Raw genomic sequence first — 18069 nt, forward strand, 5'->3', positions numbered from 1 at the left:
GCAAGTCGGGGGACTTGCACGTTGGGGTACTGTTAAATAGACAAGGACCATGGAAAATAGAAATGCATTTGCCGTGCCTTGTGTGTAAAAAGGTGCAGTAAAAGGCCAAAAATGATGCACAATTCCCAAAATAAATTCAAAAGTGTGGACTTTCTGATGTGTGTGCAAAGTTTCATGAAAAGTCGCTCGTTTGATATTCAAAACCAGCATCTGTTTATTTGAAAACATTGCATGGCACAGAGATGGTGTGTGATCAAATAAAAAGCTTTTTGATGACTCTTAATGTGGTGTCGCTGTGCAACACATATGTATTCATGACATAGTGAAGTATTGTGACAGTTTTGTAGGGTCCAGCAAACAGTAAATGTGTGACAGTTATTCAAGAAAAAATGTAGCTTTGAAGCAGGCTAACCAATGACATCATCTAAAGGGGAAAAAAGCACATGAGCAAGCATAGGTATAAGTAGAGGAGAAAAAGAGATGAAAGAAGTGCGAGAGATGGAACAGGAGAGGAATGCAGCTGTTTATGTATAGCTGTTGTAACAGGACAGATTAAATAACACTTTAACCTGGGGTTAACAGCGCCCTAGGACAGATAAACTCTTTAGTGTAAAAGTTTTCTGGGACAGATGAATCCCTTGGGGTCAAAGAGTTTGGGTTAGCACATAGTCTGTCTTAGGATAATGTAACCTCCATGGATGAATTAGTCCTAGGACGCTTTGACCTGCGGGCTAAAACTTCAGGGGGGTTAACCTGTCCTGTTATATTGTGATCATCGTCTTCGTGCATGTCCTCAGTGGCTTCTTCTGTCTGTGTGGCAGCATTTGATACATCTGTAGAACAAAAAAGAATGAAGAATCATGTTAGATCTGTGAAGTTTGGTTGTCTTAGGTGTAGTTTACAGAACAGTCGTGTGCATATTTTTAGCATGGTAGTGTCTTAATACAAATGCATATTATGTAATGCACTGTATATGGATATTACAGACGTAATATTTGACGGTGATCTTATATTCATAGTTTTTGCCCGTTAATAAATAATATAGCTAGTAAGTAATAAGACACGCAAAAATGGTATAGTTGAATCCTCTGGGTCAAAAAGCAATGTTTTAGGATTGTGTGATGAAATGATGAATAAAAGTAAGGATACGACAGGTACATAAATGGTTATATATACACACGGACATATATATTTATACAGTATAACAGTGCCGCATGTATTGGTTTTAAGGAAAGAGTTGAAAAGCAGTGTTCAGAAAAAAGCATAAGACGCACAAAGTACCATTTCACTACATGTAATAAGTTGTCAAGTAGACATGTGAATTAAGTGGTTAAGATAGTGGCTACTGTGCAAGTAAGCTTCAATTGTCTCTAAAAGGTTAGCATATGTGTTCTACATGATATCAATGGCTAGACGTGCTCGTGGAGAAACATTACAAACAGAAAAACACACTAAAGGTGCCTTTAACAAACCTGTTAATAAATGAGAACTTAATACATATATGTATGGCATACTGTATATGATTGAGAAAGCTGTTTAGTTTATGTATTGTATACTTACGGAAAAAAGTTGGCAATCTTTGCGTATGGAGATGATTAGAGGGTCTTTATCAAAAGAGAATTTGCTTGTTGATTTGTTCATGTTCTGTAGAAAAGCAAAGGAGTAGAAATAAATACAGTATCATACTTCATAAACATACAAGAAATTTGTAGCTGTATTAACCATTGTTGGTATTTGAAGTGATAATTTAGGAATAGAAGTGTAGTGATTGCAGAATTTATAGAGTGCTTACCTTGTATGACTTTGTAGATGGAAATGTCTTTTGTTGAAAGAGCTCTTTGTTGTCTACTATATATGCAAGGACAAGCATAAGTAGGTGTGGTTATGAAGTACTTGACCATTGAAATAAAGCAGTGGTATCAAATGTATGGACCGTGGTTTGGCTCAGGCCTGCAAAGGGGTTTAATGTGGCACAAGAGATAATCTTGTAAGGTACAAAAAATAATAATAATATAATAGGTATGCCTCTGAGTTTTCACAAATCTAGGTCAAGTCAAGTCATCTTTAGTTATTTTGCGCTTGAATCATCCAATCGGAAATGCTCCATAAAAAATGTATAGAGGGTGCGATTTATTGCAAATTGCACAAGAAATCTCTAAAAATTCATGTTAATGACAAGTCTGATGTGTGTGCAAAGTTTCACGAGTTTTCACACATGTATAGATAAAAAAAAACAAAGCAGCACTTTACTTGGCAACCAATGCATCGCTATAGCAGCAGCGTGCGACAAAATAAAAAACTTTCGATAAATTTGCATCTTAAACATCTTAAGATGAAACACACCAAGTTTGAACACGGTCGGATGAATTTTGTAGGAGGAGTTAAAATATGACCCCTAAAAAAGGCCACAAAAAAAGTCTACAAATCCCATCATAAATCAAAATGGCGGACTTCCTGTTTGGTTTAGCACATGGTTCCAAGAGACTTTTTTGTACATCGTGGGCTCTTATGTATGCCTCTAAATTATCATAGCGCTAGGTGAAACGTACAACCGGGAATGCTTCGTTAAAGAGGAGTTTTTTAGCTCAAAATGTGATGCCCGGCCCCTACGGGACTTCCTGTTGGGTTTAGCACATGGCACCAAGAGACATTTTTGTACATCGTGGGCTGTTACATTTGTCTCCAAATTTTCGTAGCTCTAGCTGCTTCGTACAACTGGGAATGCTTCATTAAGAAGTAATTTTTTCCTTTGCAAACTGTGCATGCCACGGCAACAGCGTGCGACAAAATAAAAAGCTTTCAATAACTTTTCATCTTCAACATCTTAAGATGAATCACACCAAGTTTGGAGATGATCGGATAAACTCTGTAGGAGGAGTTCGTTAAAATAAGACCCCTATGAAATGGCCCAAAAAATGGCAACACGTTCCAAAGTAAATCAAAATGGCGGACTTCCTGTTCGGTTTAGCATATGGTTCAAAAAGAGTTTTTTGTACCTTGAGGGCTGTTACATATGTCTTCAAATATTGGTAACTCTAGGTGAAATGTACAGCCGGGAATGCTTCATTAAGTTAGAATTTTGAAACACAAAATTTGATGCCTCGCCTCTGGCGGACTTCCTGTTAGGTTTAGCATATGGCACCAACAGGCTTTTTTGTAGATCATAGTCTGTTACATATGTGTACCAATTTTCGTAGCTCTAGATTAAACGTACCACCGGCAATGCTTCGTTAAGTAAGAATTTTGAAACTGTAAATTTGATGCCCCGCCACCGTCATATAGTATGTCAAAAACTTTAGATTTTTTACCATGATGTTGTCCCAGGTGTTGAGATGGTACAGCCCAAGTTTGAAGTCAATCGGGTTAACCGTGTAGGAGAAGCGGGCAAAAGTATGACCCCTGTAAATGTGCAAAAATGGGCCAAAATTGGACATTCAAATACTCATACCTCACTTCCTGTCTATTTTAGGGTACACATATCAAAGAGGTTTTTGTTCATCTGGATGTGCTACAGGTGCCACACAATTTTCGTAGCCATAGGACAATCGTAGCGGGACAGGGATCCGTTAAACCTATGTAGGTGGCGCTACAGAGCCATTTTTCTGTTATCATGTATGGCGACTTTAAAATATCAAATTTTTCGCCAGACCCGATCTGCGTGTAAAGTTTGGTGAGTTTTCGTTCATGTTTAGTGCCTCAATAATGTGGTTGTTTGCGGAAAAGAATAATAACAAAGAAGAAGAAGAAGAATAATAATAAGAATTCCTTCAGGAACAATAGGGACCTCGCAGCGGTCGCTGCTCGGGCCCTAATAATAATAATAATAACTAGAGCTGCGAGCAGCTATAAAGGGCCCTCGCAGCCCGGGCCCGTTGGGGTACTTGCACGTTGGGGTACTTGCACATTGGGGAACTGGCACATTAGGAGCAAAATTAATTTGAACATGGCATGATAAACATATACATGTAGATTTTTTTTTTTGCCAGGTGTAATATGTGTGTCAAGCTCAATGGGTTTTGGTGATTGTTAAGATCTGCAAAAATCAGCGTCTTTTTTTATTTTTTTATTGTAAGGCAATGAGTTGCCCTGATTGGTATTTTTTTGCAAAAGTACATATACACATCATCGCTCGTACTCATTGCACGATGTTGCTTTTATTGTCCATCGAGGCTATCAAAAATAAATAAAACAAAATAAAAAAGTACATATGTTTGGATCGGTCTTATACCAGTGAACATCTTGAGTAGTGGAAAGTTAAAGAATATTCATAAATGACTTAGTTATAACACTTACAATGAGTTCACTAATTTTGTACAAAATACCTTAAGTGGGTTTTTTTGGGGGGGTTTTTTATGCCTCAAGGACTAGGTGGCGCAGTATTTATAACTGAATAGTGTCATAGAGATACCTTCAGGCCTTGACTATAAATATACATGTCAAGTTTGGGATTTTTTGAAGCATGTACCGAGGAGTTATTAAGCATATCCCTCATTCACGATACCGCTTTTAACGTCCATAAAGGCTATCAAAAATAAATTAAAAAATACGTATGTTTGGATAGGTCTGATGCCAGTGAAGATTTTGAGTGGTGGAAAGTAAAAGAATATTCATAAATGACTTAGTTATAACACTGAGAATGAGTTTACATTTTTTGTACAAAATACCGTAAGTGGGGTATTTTTTTTTCACGCCTCAAGGGCTAGGTGGCGCTGCATATATAACTGAATTTTGTCATAGAGATACCTTCAGGCCTTGACTCTAAACATACATGTCAAATTTGGGATTTTTTTGGAGCATGTACCGGGGAGTTATTAAGCATATTTTTTTCAGTGCGGAACACAAATTTTGATACCCCGCCCTCATCATATAGTATTTCGAAAAGTCAAGATTTTTCCCCCTGTCGTTGGCTCAGTTCTTGACATGGTCCAGGTCAAGTCTTAACTCAGTCGGATGAAACGTGTAGGAGGTGGGCAAAAGTATGCCCCCTGTAAATGTGCAAAAATTGTCAAAAACGGGACATTCAAAAATTCGTAGCTCACTTCCTGTTCATTTTAGCATATAGGTCCAAGAGACTTTTTTTGTAGGTCTTGGGCTCCCTCATACACCGAAGAATTTCCAAAGATCTTGCTTAAGCGTACAACCGGGGCTGCTTCGTTAAAAATTTCTAGGGGGCGCTATTGAGTCATTTTTGTAAAAATAGCACAATCAACAATAAAATATTGCTCATTTTACCAGGCCAGGTGTATGTGCCAAGTTTCATGAGTTTCTGTGCATGTTTAGACCCTCAAAACTGGCGTTGTTTTCTTGGCGAACAGCGCTTAGTCACGCCCACAGCAATTCGCGAAAACTCACAAACTTCGAAGAAAAATCGTAAGAAAAAAAAATCGCCAGTAGGTGGCGCTATCAGTAAGATGAAATATAAGTTTGTAGATGAGTTAAGGGCTGGACTGTCATCAATTGTGTGAAATTTTGAGAAGATAGGATCATCTGGGTCAAGTTAATGCAGCTTTTATTGTCACGAAAAATCTTCAGACTTTGCGGGACCGTAACGGGTCATCATTGTATTGTGTCATTGCTGGCTTGCTTCACACTTCGACAATTAAAAAAAAAAAAAAAAAAAATCCACACTTTTTCCATTTTTGACCCGGCGCCTGCCGGCACACGTAGCTTGCTTGTCATGTCTTCCGGGTATCCGCAAACCACAACGATCGTTGCCCTCCATTGCTACACTGTAATTGTGCACAATATACGTGCATTGTACGTTCTGCTTTATTTTTTATTTTATTTTATTTTATTTTTTTTGCTCCCTGTGTTTTGTCTGCAAGGTAACGTATATTTGGTGGCCCAGACATTGAGCGATGGCGCCAAAAGTGACGCATCGACGTGCATTTTTTGCATCAACGTATTTTTTGCGTCGACGTGACGTCTGGGCCTACATTTTCTGGGATCCACTTCTTCACCGACAGCAGTCACATAATAATCCGACCATATGGATCCCGTAGACCCAGACCAGGTGAGACACGCTTTGGCCTGCCAAGGGAAGCGGGTCGGGCAAAACGAGGCCTCTTTGGCAGAACTTAGTAAAGCGATGGACCTGCTCGCTCGTCAGATGCAGGAATTGTTCATTCGGGTCGAGCATCGGGACCCGGGGTCGACCGCAGCCGCGGCGTCCCCGCCACCGGCTCCTTCCCATGGGCCCGTTTTGCCCCACCCATCTCGTTATGATGGCCAACCCGGGGACTGTGCCCTATTTCTGCATCATTGTTCTCTCATTTTTGATCAGCAACCATCTACATATGCTAGTGACTCATCTAAGGTGGCTTTTCTTATGAGTCTCTTGTCAGGCAAAGCGGCTGCTTCGGCTATGGCTGTGAGCAATGCGCAACCGGACCTCCAGTCTTCCTTACCCGCTTTTATTTTGGAGTTCAAACGGGTTTTTGACCATCCGGTAAAGGGAAGGGAGGCCGGAAGTCGGTTGTTAGACTATGTGCAGGGTAATCAGTCCGTGGCAGATTATTCTATTTTCTTTCGTATCCTGGCCGCTGAGAGCAGGTTTGACGATCACAGACTAAGTTGTGTGTTCCGCCGGGGACTGAATTCTTCGGTTAAAGACGAACTTGCAGTGCGCGATAACACCGACAGTCTGGAGGGACTCATCTCACTGGCGATTCGCCTGGACAATCGGCTACGGGAACGGCGCCGTGAACGCACCGGAGAGCGGCCTCGAGCCACGGGGAGGACCGACGGTGCCCACCACAAGGAGGACTTGGACTCCGGGCCCACCCCGGTGCTGCCTACCGTCACGGATGACCTCATGCAGCTAGGAGGCGGGCGGCTACCACCAGAGGAGAGACGACAGCGGTTCATCGCGGGGGAGTGCCTGTACTGTGGCCAGCCGGGGCACCGTGTAGCCAATTGCCCGAGGAAGCCAACGGTTCATCGGCGTTCGACCACCCAGCTGGGCAGTAGCCAGACCGACACTCCGACCGATGGACAGTGTGAGTAAGACCCGATGAAATCCGAGTCGCCTCCCGAACTGAACGCGGAAACGGATATTCAGCGTATGGAACTACAAGGAGAAGTGTCGAGTTACGGAAAGAGAGTCCGCGTAGTAGCTCTTGTTGATTCGGGCGCTGATGATTGTTTTGTCGATCCATGTATTGTTGATACGTTAAACTGTCCCGTGGAAACGTTAAGTAAGACTAAGAGACTGTTGGATCTAAACGGGCGCCTCCTGGCAGAGGTGAAGGAAGTCACTGGGCCGCTTGATTTACGTCTTTCCGGGAATCATGTAGAACGAAGGCGATTTTTCGTTATGCCTTCTCGCTCGGCTCCAGTTGTTCTGGGGCTTCCCTGGTTAAAATTGCATAACAGTGATATCGACTGGGCTAAGCCAGCCTTGGAAAATTGGAGCATATTTTGTCACGCGCACTGTCTTCAGTCCGCAGAGGGCGGACCGATACCAACTGTCGATACTGACACTGAGTGCATTTGTTTAGATAATATACCTAGTGAATATCATGATTTGAAGAAGGTCTTTAGTGAGGACCGCGCTCAGTCTTTACCACCTCACCGGCCGTATGATTGTGCGATTGATATAGTCCCGAACGCCACCTTACCTAGCTCGCATTTGTATCACGTATCGCAACCGGAACAGGAATCCCTTCGGGAATATATTTCGAGCTCGTTGGCCGCGGGCATTATTCGACCCTCGAAGTCCCCCGTGGGGGCGGGTTTCTTCTTTATCGATAAGAAAGATAAGACCTTAAGGCCGTGCGTGGACTATCGAGGATTAAACGAAATTACCGTGAAGAATAAGTATCCGCTCCCACTGCTGGATGCCGCTTTTGCCCCATTGCAGTCGGCAACGGTATTTACTAATTTGGACCTCCGCAGCGCATATTATTTGATCCGTATACGAGAAGGGGACGAATGGAAAACGGCTTTCAAGACCCCAATAGGGCACTTTGAGTATTTGGTTATGTCGTTTGGCTTGACCAATGCCCCTGCAGTTTTTCAGTGTTTCATTAACGACGTGTTGCGAGATATGATTAATGTTTTTTGTTTCGTGTATCTGGATGATATATTGGTTTTCTCCCGGGATATGACAGAGCATCGCCAGCATGTCCGGCTGGTTCTTGAGCGGCTATTGGAGAATCGACTCTACGTGAAAGCGGAGAAATGTGAATTTCATGCTAAGTCAGTGCCGTTTTTGGGAATCATTAATGAAGGGGGTCAGCTTAGGGCCGATCCAATAAAGACTCGAGCTGTTGTTGAGTGGCCGACTCCAACCACTCGGAAGCAATTGCAGCGTTTTTTAGGATTTTCTAACTTTTATCGGCGATTTATATATAACTATAGTCAGAAGGCCGCACCTCTTACCCGGTTAACGTCTAGTAAAATCTCTTTTAGATGGACACCTGAAGCAGAAGTAGCATTTTCAGCCTTGAAACAGATGTTTGTTAGCCCACTGGTGCTTGCCCATCCTAATCCCGACTTTCCGTTTGTGGTCGAGGTGGACGCATCGGATTCAGGAGTGGGGGCCATCCTGTCCCAGCGCTCTCCGGTCGACCAGAGGCTCCACCCCTGCGCCTTCTTCTCCAGACGTCTAAGCCCAGCTGAGTCCAACTACGACGTGGGAAACCGGGAACTATTGGCCATTGTACTGGCCTTGCAGGAGTGGAGGCATTGGCTGGAGGGGGCTGAAGAACCTTTCACGGTCTTTACAGACCACAAGAACTTGGCTTACCTACACTCCTCCAAAAGACTGAACTCACGTCAAGCCCGCTGGGCATTGCTATTTACCAGGTTTAACTTCACCCTCGCCTATCGTAAGGGGTCCCAGAATCGGAAGCCCGATCCATGATCCGGTCACGGATGTGAACCGGACTGAAACCATTCTGCCAGACCGTTGCTTCATGGGGGCCCTACAGTGGGACATTGAAAAGGCTGTCATAGAGGCACTGGTCCCTGCCGAGTGCCCCCCTGGAAGGCTGTTTGTTCCAGTGCCCCTGCGTCCTGATGTTCTCCGGTGGGGGCACGAGTCTAAGATTTCCTGCCACCCGGGCGTCAACCGTACTCAATTCCTCCTTGCTCAGCGATTCTGGTGGCCTGAGATGCGACAAGAGGTCGCGGACTTTGTGGGAGCCTGCGGGGCCTGTGCCAGAGGGAAGTCCACTCACCCTCCACCTGCAGGTTTGCTTCACCCCCTGCCAGTTCCGTCACGCCCATGGTCTCACATCTCTCTTGACTTTGTCACCGGACTGCCATCGTCCCGAGGGAACTCCGTCATTTTAACAATCGTGGACAGATTTTCCAAAGTGGCCCACTTTGTGGCACTGGCCAAGTTACCGTCCGCCTGGGAGACGGCACAGCTGCTCATCAAGCACGTCTTCCGACTCCATGGTCTCCCAGTCGACATGGTATCGGACCGAGGGCCCCAGTTTGTTTCCCAGGTCTGGCGGAAGTTCAGCAAACTGTTAGGAGCCACGACCAGTTTGTCGTCCGGATATCACCCCCAATCCAATGGCCAAACCGAGAGGGCCAATCAGGATTTGGAAGCGGCCATCCGTTGTGTGTGCCTTGATTGCCCGACCTCCTGGACTACCTACATGCCATGGGTGGAGTATGCCCGTAACACTCTGGTCTCCTTAGCTACGGGCCGGTCACCCTTTGAAGCAGCCTATGGCTACCAACCTCCGCTGTTACCGGCCCAAGAAGGGCCGGTGAACCTCCCCACCGTACAGCTCCACCTCAAGCGGACCCGGCGGGTTTGGCAGGAGACGTGAGCTGCTCTATCCCGCACAGCCGGCCGCAACCGCCAGATTGCAGACCGTCGTCGTCGCCCGGCGCCCGATTACAGGCCGGGAGATAAAGTACTGAGCACCAGGGATCTGCATCTGGCAGGGAGCTCCAGGAAGATGGGTCCGCGGTACATAGGACCTTATGAAGTGTACTCCATTATCAACCCGTTATCGTCTGCCCTCTACGATGAAGGTCCATCCTGTTTTCCATGTCTCCCTGCTCAACCCTGCAGCCTCCAGTCCTTTGAACTCTCCTGCGGCTCCGCCACCTCCTCCGCGACTGGTGGACGGGGACCCAGTCTACACCGTTAAGGAAATCTTGGACTCTCGGCCGCGGGGCAGGGGTTTCCAGTATCTGGTTGACTGGGAGGGCTATGGGCCAGAGGAGCGTCAATGGATCCCCCGCTCCTGGATTCTGGATCCGTCCCTCCTGCAGGCTTTCTATGCTGCTAACTCGACAAAACCAGGTGGTCCGCCAGGGGGCGTCCGTTGAGGGGGGGGTACTGTCATGATCCTGCTCTCAGTATGTGTGTTTTTTTTCAGTGGGCGAGTGAAGGGGGAGTGTCCACCTGCGCCACACCTGAGGCGCGTTACCGCAATCAAGAGGTCTTTAAGAGGACTCCCGGCACGACAGATCATTGTCGGATTATTTCTTACACGCAGCCCTTGCTCAAGACGTTTTCTAGACCTTTTTCCTGAATCTTAGTCTCGCGTTTCTAGTATAGTCTTGTTTTGATTTGCTAAGTTAGTATTTTTCCACGTGTATCTGCCACGGCGCTTTCTGTTTTGGATATAGTTAGATTGTAGTGTGTGTTATTGTAATTAGATAGAACGAGCTTGCGTTGTAAGTATTTTTTTGTTAACCCCTGTTTCTCCTTGCCTTTTTCAAGTGTTTTTTGTTATTAACTTTTCCGAGTATTGTACTCGCGCTTTATGTTGTTTTTTCTCCTGGCATCTGAGCCAGCGTTTTGCATTTTGGTGGGTTTGTGAATAAACCTCATCTAAATTGTATTTTCCTATCTGGGCCTACATTTTCTGGGATCCACTTTTTCACCGACAGCAGTCGGTACGTCACACAATTTGAAATAATGGTGATGAAAAAATAATAATAATAAAAAAAAAAAAATATATATATATATATATATATATATATATATTTTTTTTTTTTTTTTTTTTTTATCTGATTCATGCATCAATCAGCAAAAAAATTGACAGATTAATAAATAATTACTAAAATAATACAATACAATACAATACAAACGTGCTTTAAGTGTTCCACCTGAGATTCTGCTGTAAATCACACGTGGTCTGGAGCTCTGTAATTTGAGAGGAGTGCATCCACAAGCAGATTATTTGAATGCAGCGGCCATGATATAGAAAATGGCTCCCTGGGGCACTACAATCCGTTGAAGCAACATTAGGCCTGATAGAACTGTTTTGTAGTGGAAACTAAAATAAATAGAACACATTTTCTATGTTAAAAAGGGCCATGTCTCTCAAATCAAACCAAACCACCATTATAAAAAACTCTTACAATTGACTCTGAGTAAGATATTTGTTTACAAGTAAACGTTGGTAGTGAGTCATCATACGTGAGTTTGGTTGGCTCTTTGTTTAACTCAGGATGTCCTGTCTGACAGGACAAAGCAGACATGAAACAAGGAAGCGCAAAAGCGTCTGCACACTGCTGAACTCACTGCAAATGAGGAACGGATTCCTGTTGACACAACCTAAGGTGTGAACCACATTGACCGTGATTACAAGCACCAAGAACATTCACATAACTTAAAAAGAGACATTTCATTGCTGATCACGAAAAAAAAAAAAAAAACTATCTGCAGCTTGCAGCCAAGTAGCCTACAGACCAGCCTGTGTGCCCTCCCTCTTTCCTGAAAACTGCACATTACAAACTAAACCAAAAATTGACAATGTATATGTTTTGCATTTTCTACACTGTCAATTTGAAATTATAAATATGTATTCTTTTCCTTAGCTTGCAAACGTCATACAACGAAAATCAGAAAACAGGTGAGATTGGTCGCTAACTAAGCTCTGAGCAACTGTGACGTCATTTTCAGTCAACTGCCCGGGTCAATTTTGAGCTGCTTAATTCATATTCCAGAAACACAATATTAACCAGAATAACGTGTTTTACTTAGTGTTGGTGCATAGAACATGTTGTAAAAACAATATATGACTTAATTCACATTCAAAATATTGTGATTTTCATTTTTGTTTATTAAAATGAGTAATTCATTTTACTTTTGGAGAAAATAATTTGCAGCAACAAAAACACTGAGGGACACTTAGGAGCCAAAAGAGCCGCCTCTTGTTAGGAAGCTGGGCCTAAAGAAGTGCCATTCATCCATCTATCCATCTTCGACCGCTTATCCGAGGTCGGGTCGCGGGGGCAGCAGCTTTAGGGGGGAAACCCAGACTTCCCTCTCCCCAGCCACTGGCTACCCGGTCTGCCCACCCATGGCCTTACCTGCGGGAAATGTTCACCTTGGTCGGCTCAAAGAACGATTCATGGCAAATGCATTGTGTCCTGTGTAAACCTAAAGTCCACGAGCTCGCTGCCTGCAAGCATTCCCCATCCAATTTGAAACAACTTATCGAGGTAAGGTACAGTAACGCTAAATAATCATTACCCTTTCGTTAGCTTGGCCGAGTGATCTGAATATATGACTGGTTAGCCAATAGCCTGAGTAGACACTACTGTATAAACTATACGGTATACATACAGATTAGACACGTTTGTGGCGGGGTGGTCAATATTTTTTAAGAAGTAAAAAATAAATAAATAAATTTAAAAAATTAACAAGTGGATGTATGTTCTGCTTTGAAGACCCCCTTTTTCTTTTATTGCTTAGTTACTTAAACCCCAATATTAGATTTGGCAGAGGCATCTTACAGTTATAATTCTTTAATTAAAAAAAAATATATATACAAGTTTCCTCCTGTAGACATCATTAAGCATATAATTTATAAGTGTATTTAAGGTGGGTTGTGGAAACTTAATTTCCATTGCATCTTTAAGCCAAGGACACCATCTAGAGGAGTAAAAAAAAATATTGCAAAGGCTTCATGAGGCAATTTAGCCAATTTTAAGGGTTTGTTAAGTGATGATCTTTTAAATTTAATTGTCAGGTCGACCTCAGTCGACAGAAAGAGGATCCCAAAAAAGGCAGGCCCAGAAAGGAAAATACAATTTAGAAATTTATTTACAGGAGAACTCGTGGAAAACTTTAACAGAAAGCGCTGGCAAACACAACCAGGATAATTAACAAAAATTGCGAGCACAAAGGCTGGAGGAAAACACGAACCGAAAAACACTTGCAAAAGGCAAGGTACACAAGAGTAACAGAAAACGCTTGCAAAAAGTACGCAAAGGATTAAATACAAAAATAGAACCAAGCAAATATGCCACCAATCAATTATAACCGAAAATGCCGTGGATATACTCACACGTAAATGTAAACACAAAAACAAGAACAATATCTAACAAGGGTATGACTATGAACGTTGCTATGAATCAAAAAGGGTGCAGAGAATTCTTGTCGCTAGTAGCAGTGAGCAAGGAATAATCCGACAGCGGACTGCTGTGCCAGGAGTCCTTTTCAAGTCCACTAATTGTCTAGGTAATGCACTCCAGGTGTGGTGCTGGAGGAAACGCCCACTCACACAACTGGGGAGGAGAAAAACAAACAGCCCTGAGAGCAGGATCATGACAAATTGTCTTCAAATTATATTACACGAGGAGGAAACATTCGGTAAAAATACTTTTTACTTTTACTCGTGAAGTACATTTTAGAGCCTGTACTTTTCTTTTCTTTTCTTTTTTTTTAAAATACTTTTATTTGGGTAATTATTTGAATGAGTACTTTTACTTTTACCAAAGTCATTTTTATGCAAGTAATTCTACTTTTACTCAAGTACAGAATGTCAGTACTTTGCCCATATCTGATCATAGGTATACTCAGGGTGGGTGTCAATACCAATACTTAAAAAAAAAAAAAAAAGAGAGAGAGAGAGAAAACAAAATATCTGACTGAGTAAGTCGCTGTTATACTGGGCTAGTTTGACATATCTGTGAATCATCATTAGCTTCAAAAAGAAACTCTGTTCACAATTTTTTGTTTGTAATTTTATGTATCAAAACTACTGAGTTCTCAAAGAGTGAATACTGTACTGGTATCGGTCTGACATCTGTTAAAACCAGTCAGGCAAGAGCAGTATTCTTGCTGATGCATTGAAATGTATGGACCTGACAACAGTATCATGTAACCCAACTGACAAAACCCCTCACTTAAGCATGCATATACTTGAATGTAGTCAAAAAGTGTGGGAAAGAAAAGGAAAATGCTGACTTGCTGCACATCATAGGGGTGATAAACGTAATTGGCAGCACCTATTCTGTCCCATTGTCAGCAGTATATTCACTAGGGGTGTGAATTGCCTAGTACCTGACGATTCGATTTGTATCACGATTCACAGGTCACGATTCGATTCGATACCGATTAATCCCGATACGAATGGTCACGATTCGATACCGATTAATCCCGATACGAATTTATAAGTCGATTGTTGCGATTTTTTTTCATTCATATTTAGAAAATACTCATCAGTAAGCTTGTAGAGTGTAAGATTTATATGAAAATGTATTATTTATTTATCTGAAATTTCAGTCTTATAGAGGTTGTAATCTGTTTCATGTTTGAACAGCATTAAAATAAAAATATTAAGGCTTAATGTGCCGTTCATATAACATTCTTCCATGCTCAAGGTGTGAATCCTAAAAAATAAAAAAAAATAAAAAAAATAAAAAAAAAAAAATCGATTCTGCCGATTATTGAATCGATTCGAGAATCGCGCGATGTAGTATCGCGATATATCGCCGAATCGATTTTTTTTTAACACCCCTAATATTCACTATATGACACAGCCCTTGGCTACATACACACTTTAGTATATTTAAGCAAAACATTTAATGTTGAACAGGTTGTCGGTTGTCACTCGCTGCATTTTCCAAGTAGCTTGTCCAACACTGGCTGCACAGTATGGACAAGGATGTTATTGGGCCCTGATTGGTAAATACTGTATCTGTGTCAGGCCTCACAGCAGTGCTGGAATATTCCAGGGGTTAATAGCTTTATTGAATTGGAAGCGCTGACCACATTAAAATCAGCTGAACATCCCAGACTAAAGTTGACACAAAGCTGCGCTGCATTTGTAGTCTGTGTGCAAGTATCACAGAGAAAACACATGTTGCTTTCAGGAGGAACAAACTGCATTCAGTAAACACAAACAAGCCTAAGCCTTTGTTCCTCACACCTCCTGTGGACGGGATGTGCTCAAGAGAAGCCTCCTTGTCATAACAAATGAAAGTGGTGGGGATAGCATGTTATGAGTTGAGAAGTTGTCACTCAAACTTGGTAAACACCTCTGTCCCACAATAGTTTTATTTAAAGTGACACGAGCGAGACCCATACATACAGGATATCACGTCCCTGCCTGCCCATTGTTTGTTTTGTCCAGGGGAACAGGATATTCACAGTGCAAACCAGCTGACATGACATGAGGAGTCTGAAAAACCTGGATGCCGGTTTAAAAAAGAAAAACAAACTCATATTCTGACTTGCCTCTTTTCTGGCTGTTTATGTTACATTACACCATTCGCCTGAGCGTAATTGACAAGCTGCCGTCAGTGCGTAAAGCAATGACGTTGTCATGCCAAGAATTCCCAGCTGGCAGTTCAACACAACTCTCACAATCAATGATACACAGTTACCAAGAGTATTTAATTTAGAATTGACACCTTTTGTAAAGCACCCATTTCTAACAATAGAGATAAAAGTCAACAGATGTGCGCAAGATTGAGGCACTTCATTATACTCTCATATATTGTTTCATACAATTATTATAACCGAAGCTAAATGCCTAGATATAATATTATGAGGGAAAACGTCTCTCACCTTGTGTCTTTTGTTGTCCTCGGACCGCTCCCGCTTGTTATTGTTTGTGCTCACGAGGTGTCAGCCGGCCGACCGGCACAGATTACAAACAAGCTCCACGCGTACAATATTGTGAGAATGAACAAATGAGCGGAGTTCATTGTACTGTAGATCGGGCTGTTAGAACCGGCAAAAGATAACAACGATAGCGCTCACTCCAGAGAGCCGGCCGGTCCCATCATCAATTCGCACTGCCCGCCTCCTCTTCTTCCTGATTCAGCTTGATGGCCAATAGACGAGCGCTTTCTGCTGCGGGACCACCTTCAATTGAAATAGCGAGTATACAAGACAACAGTATCGAGTAGACCTATACTGGGGCGGGGGGACGGGGGGGGGAATAAATAAATAAAGTGACGTAACCACCCCCACACCTTTTTTTCCATCGAAAATTCAAATGATTTATTCCCCCATACATAATCCCCAACATAAATGAGTGCACCCAACAGGGTTTTAAGAATTGAGTTTCCTTTCAGAAGTAAGATTTTCTATATAATACTATACTACAAAATACTCCCACAAATGTGGGCCATAATTGCAAACAACATTTAATTTGTACACACAAAAAGTAGTTTTCTTAACCAATGTATTAAAGAACACTTTGCACAAATAAGTAGACCCTGAGAAAAAGACTGACAACTTGTTAATTCCAGGCGTAGCAGACATGTTGCTATCCATATAACAGTGGAAGGCATTAATTTGTCGCATTACTTAATTTGATTAAACTAAGGATTTTGTAATCTATGCATTTGTTATGATGGTGTCATGAAGGGGTGATGTTTGAGTGATGTTTTGTCTCATGAGATGTTTTTGTTGTATCATCAAGTTTCAACTGAAGTGACGTTAGAGTTCATGTCCTGTTAGATTGCGTTCATGACCGTGAGGTAAAGTGTCGGGTACTGATGTAACAATGTCTGCTAGGAACTGATGTAACAAGTGTCTGTTTACAAAACGTGATGTTTTGTGATGTCAACCTTTAATCCTTTAGGTGATGTCTGGACCTATGTGATGTCGTTCTTTAGTCCTTTACGATTCACTCTCTGTAGGTGCAGTCTGAGAATTGTGTGTGGTTTGCCGGATAATTGTCCACCTGTCCTCTGTACAGCGTCTCTGAATTTCTGCCTCTCGATGTGAATAAACAGATAACATCTTATTTGTGTCTGCGCCTTTGGGATCCAAACATCTCAGTACAAAACAGCATTCAATTACAACCTACAACTCAACAGAAAACTTTTTGTCCAAATTTTGGAAATTGTTCTTATGTTCATTGAGATATAAAATAAAATCTTTACATTTTTCGAAAGGGGTGTACTTATATACGCTGAGCACTGTGTATATATATATATATATATATATATATATATATATATATATATATATATATATATATATATATATATATGCAACCAGTCCAGGGTGTCCCCCGCCTACTGCCCAGAGCCAGCTGAGATAGGCGCCAGCAGCCCCCGCGACCCTTGTGAGGAATAAGCGGTCAAGAAAATGGATGGATGGATGGATATATATATATATATATATATATATATATATATATATATATATATATATATATATATATATATATATATATATATATATATATATATATATATATATATATATATATATATATATATATATAAATATATATATATATTACGGAAGCGTAGAGCTGCCAATCTGGAGTAAACATTTTTGGCTGGCGACTATGTTCGAACATACTCGCAAATATGTTCGAACATACTCGCAAATATGTTCGAACATATTCGCAAATATGTTCGAACATATTTGCGAATATGTAGGCTACATGCTACAAAGTTAGCATACCTTCCCATGATGCCACGGGGTATTATTTGCGCATGCGCGAGTGAAAACAAAACCCCATTTTTTAGGCTTTTGGGCCACATTACCAATTCTTTAGAAAATTAAATTGACAAAAAACATTGTTTATTCGTAACTTTTACTATTTATTATGTCTGCCGTACATGATTTGGTTCGTCATTTTTTGCCCCATAATGCAATGGGGTATGACGCTTCCGCACTTGAGTACCACAGCAATCGATCGGCGGAACAGAGCCTCGCCACCAACAGGGACAATTCAGTAAGTAAACGTCGTTCATAATTCTTTTTTCTTGCTTTATTGTTAAGTCGACCTTGCATGATTTCGACAACTCGCCATCTATCGAAGAAAGACAGGAAGAAGAAGTAGGAGCCGCGCACATTGTAAGACTCACGGCAATATAACCGATTCACAGCAG

At 42.0% G+C, this 18069-nt stretch overlaps 1 protein-coding gene across 1 annotated transcript in view; it reads right to left on the minus strand.

The window, feature by feature from the left end:
* Positions 1-16113, minus strand: part of LOC144023820 (FERM domain-containing protein 4B-like) — a 251722-nt gene extending 235609 nt beyond the window's left edge. The window contains exon 1 of the mRNA XM_077529709.1: positions 15779-16113. The gene's annotated coding sequence lies outside the window, so the exon portion shown is untranslated. The remainder of the gene's footprint in view (positions 1-15778) is intronic.
* Positions 16114-18069: the final 1956 nt, after the last annotated feature.

Source organism: Festucalex cinctus, chromosome 8 (assembly GCF_051991245.1).
Source record: "Festucalex cinctus isolate MCC-2025b chromosome 8, RoL_Fcin_1.0, whole genome shotgun sequence".
Lineage (NCBI taxonomy): Eukaryota > Metazoa > Chordata > Actinopteri > Syngnathiformes > Syngnathidae > Festucalex > Festucalex cinctus.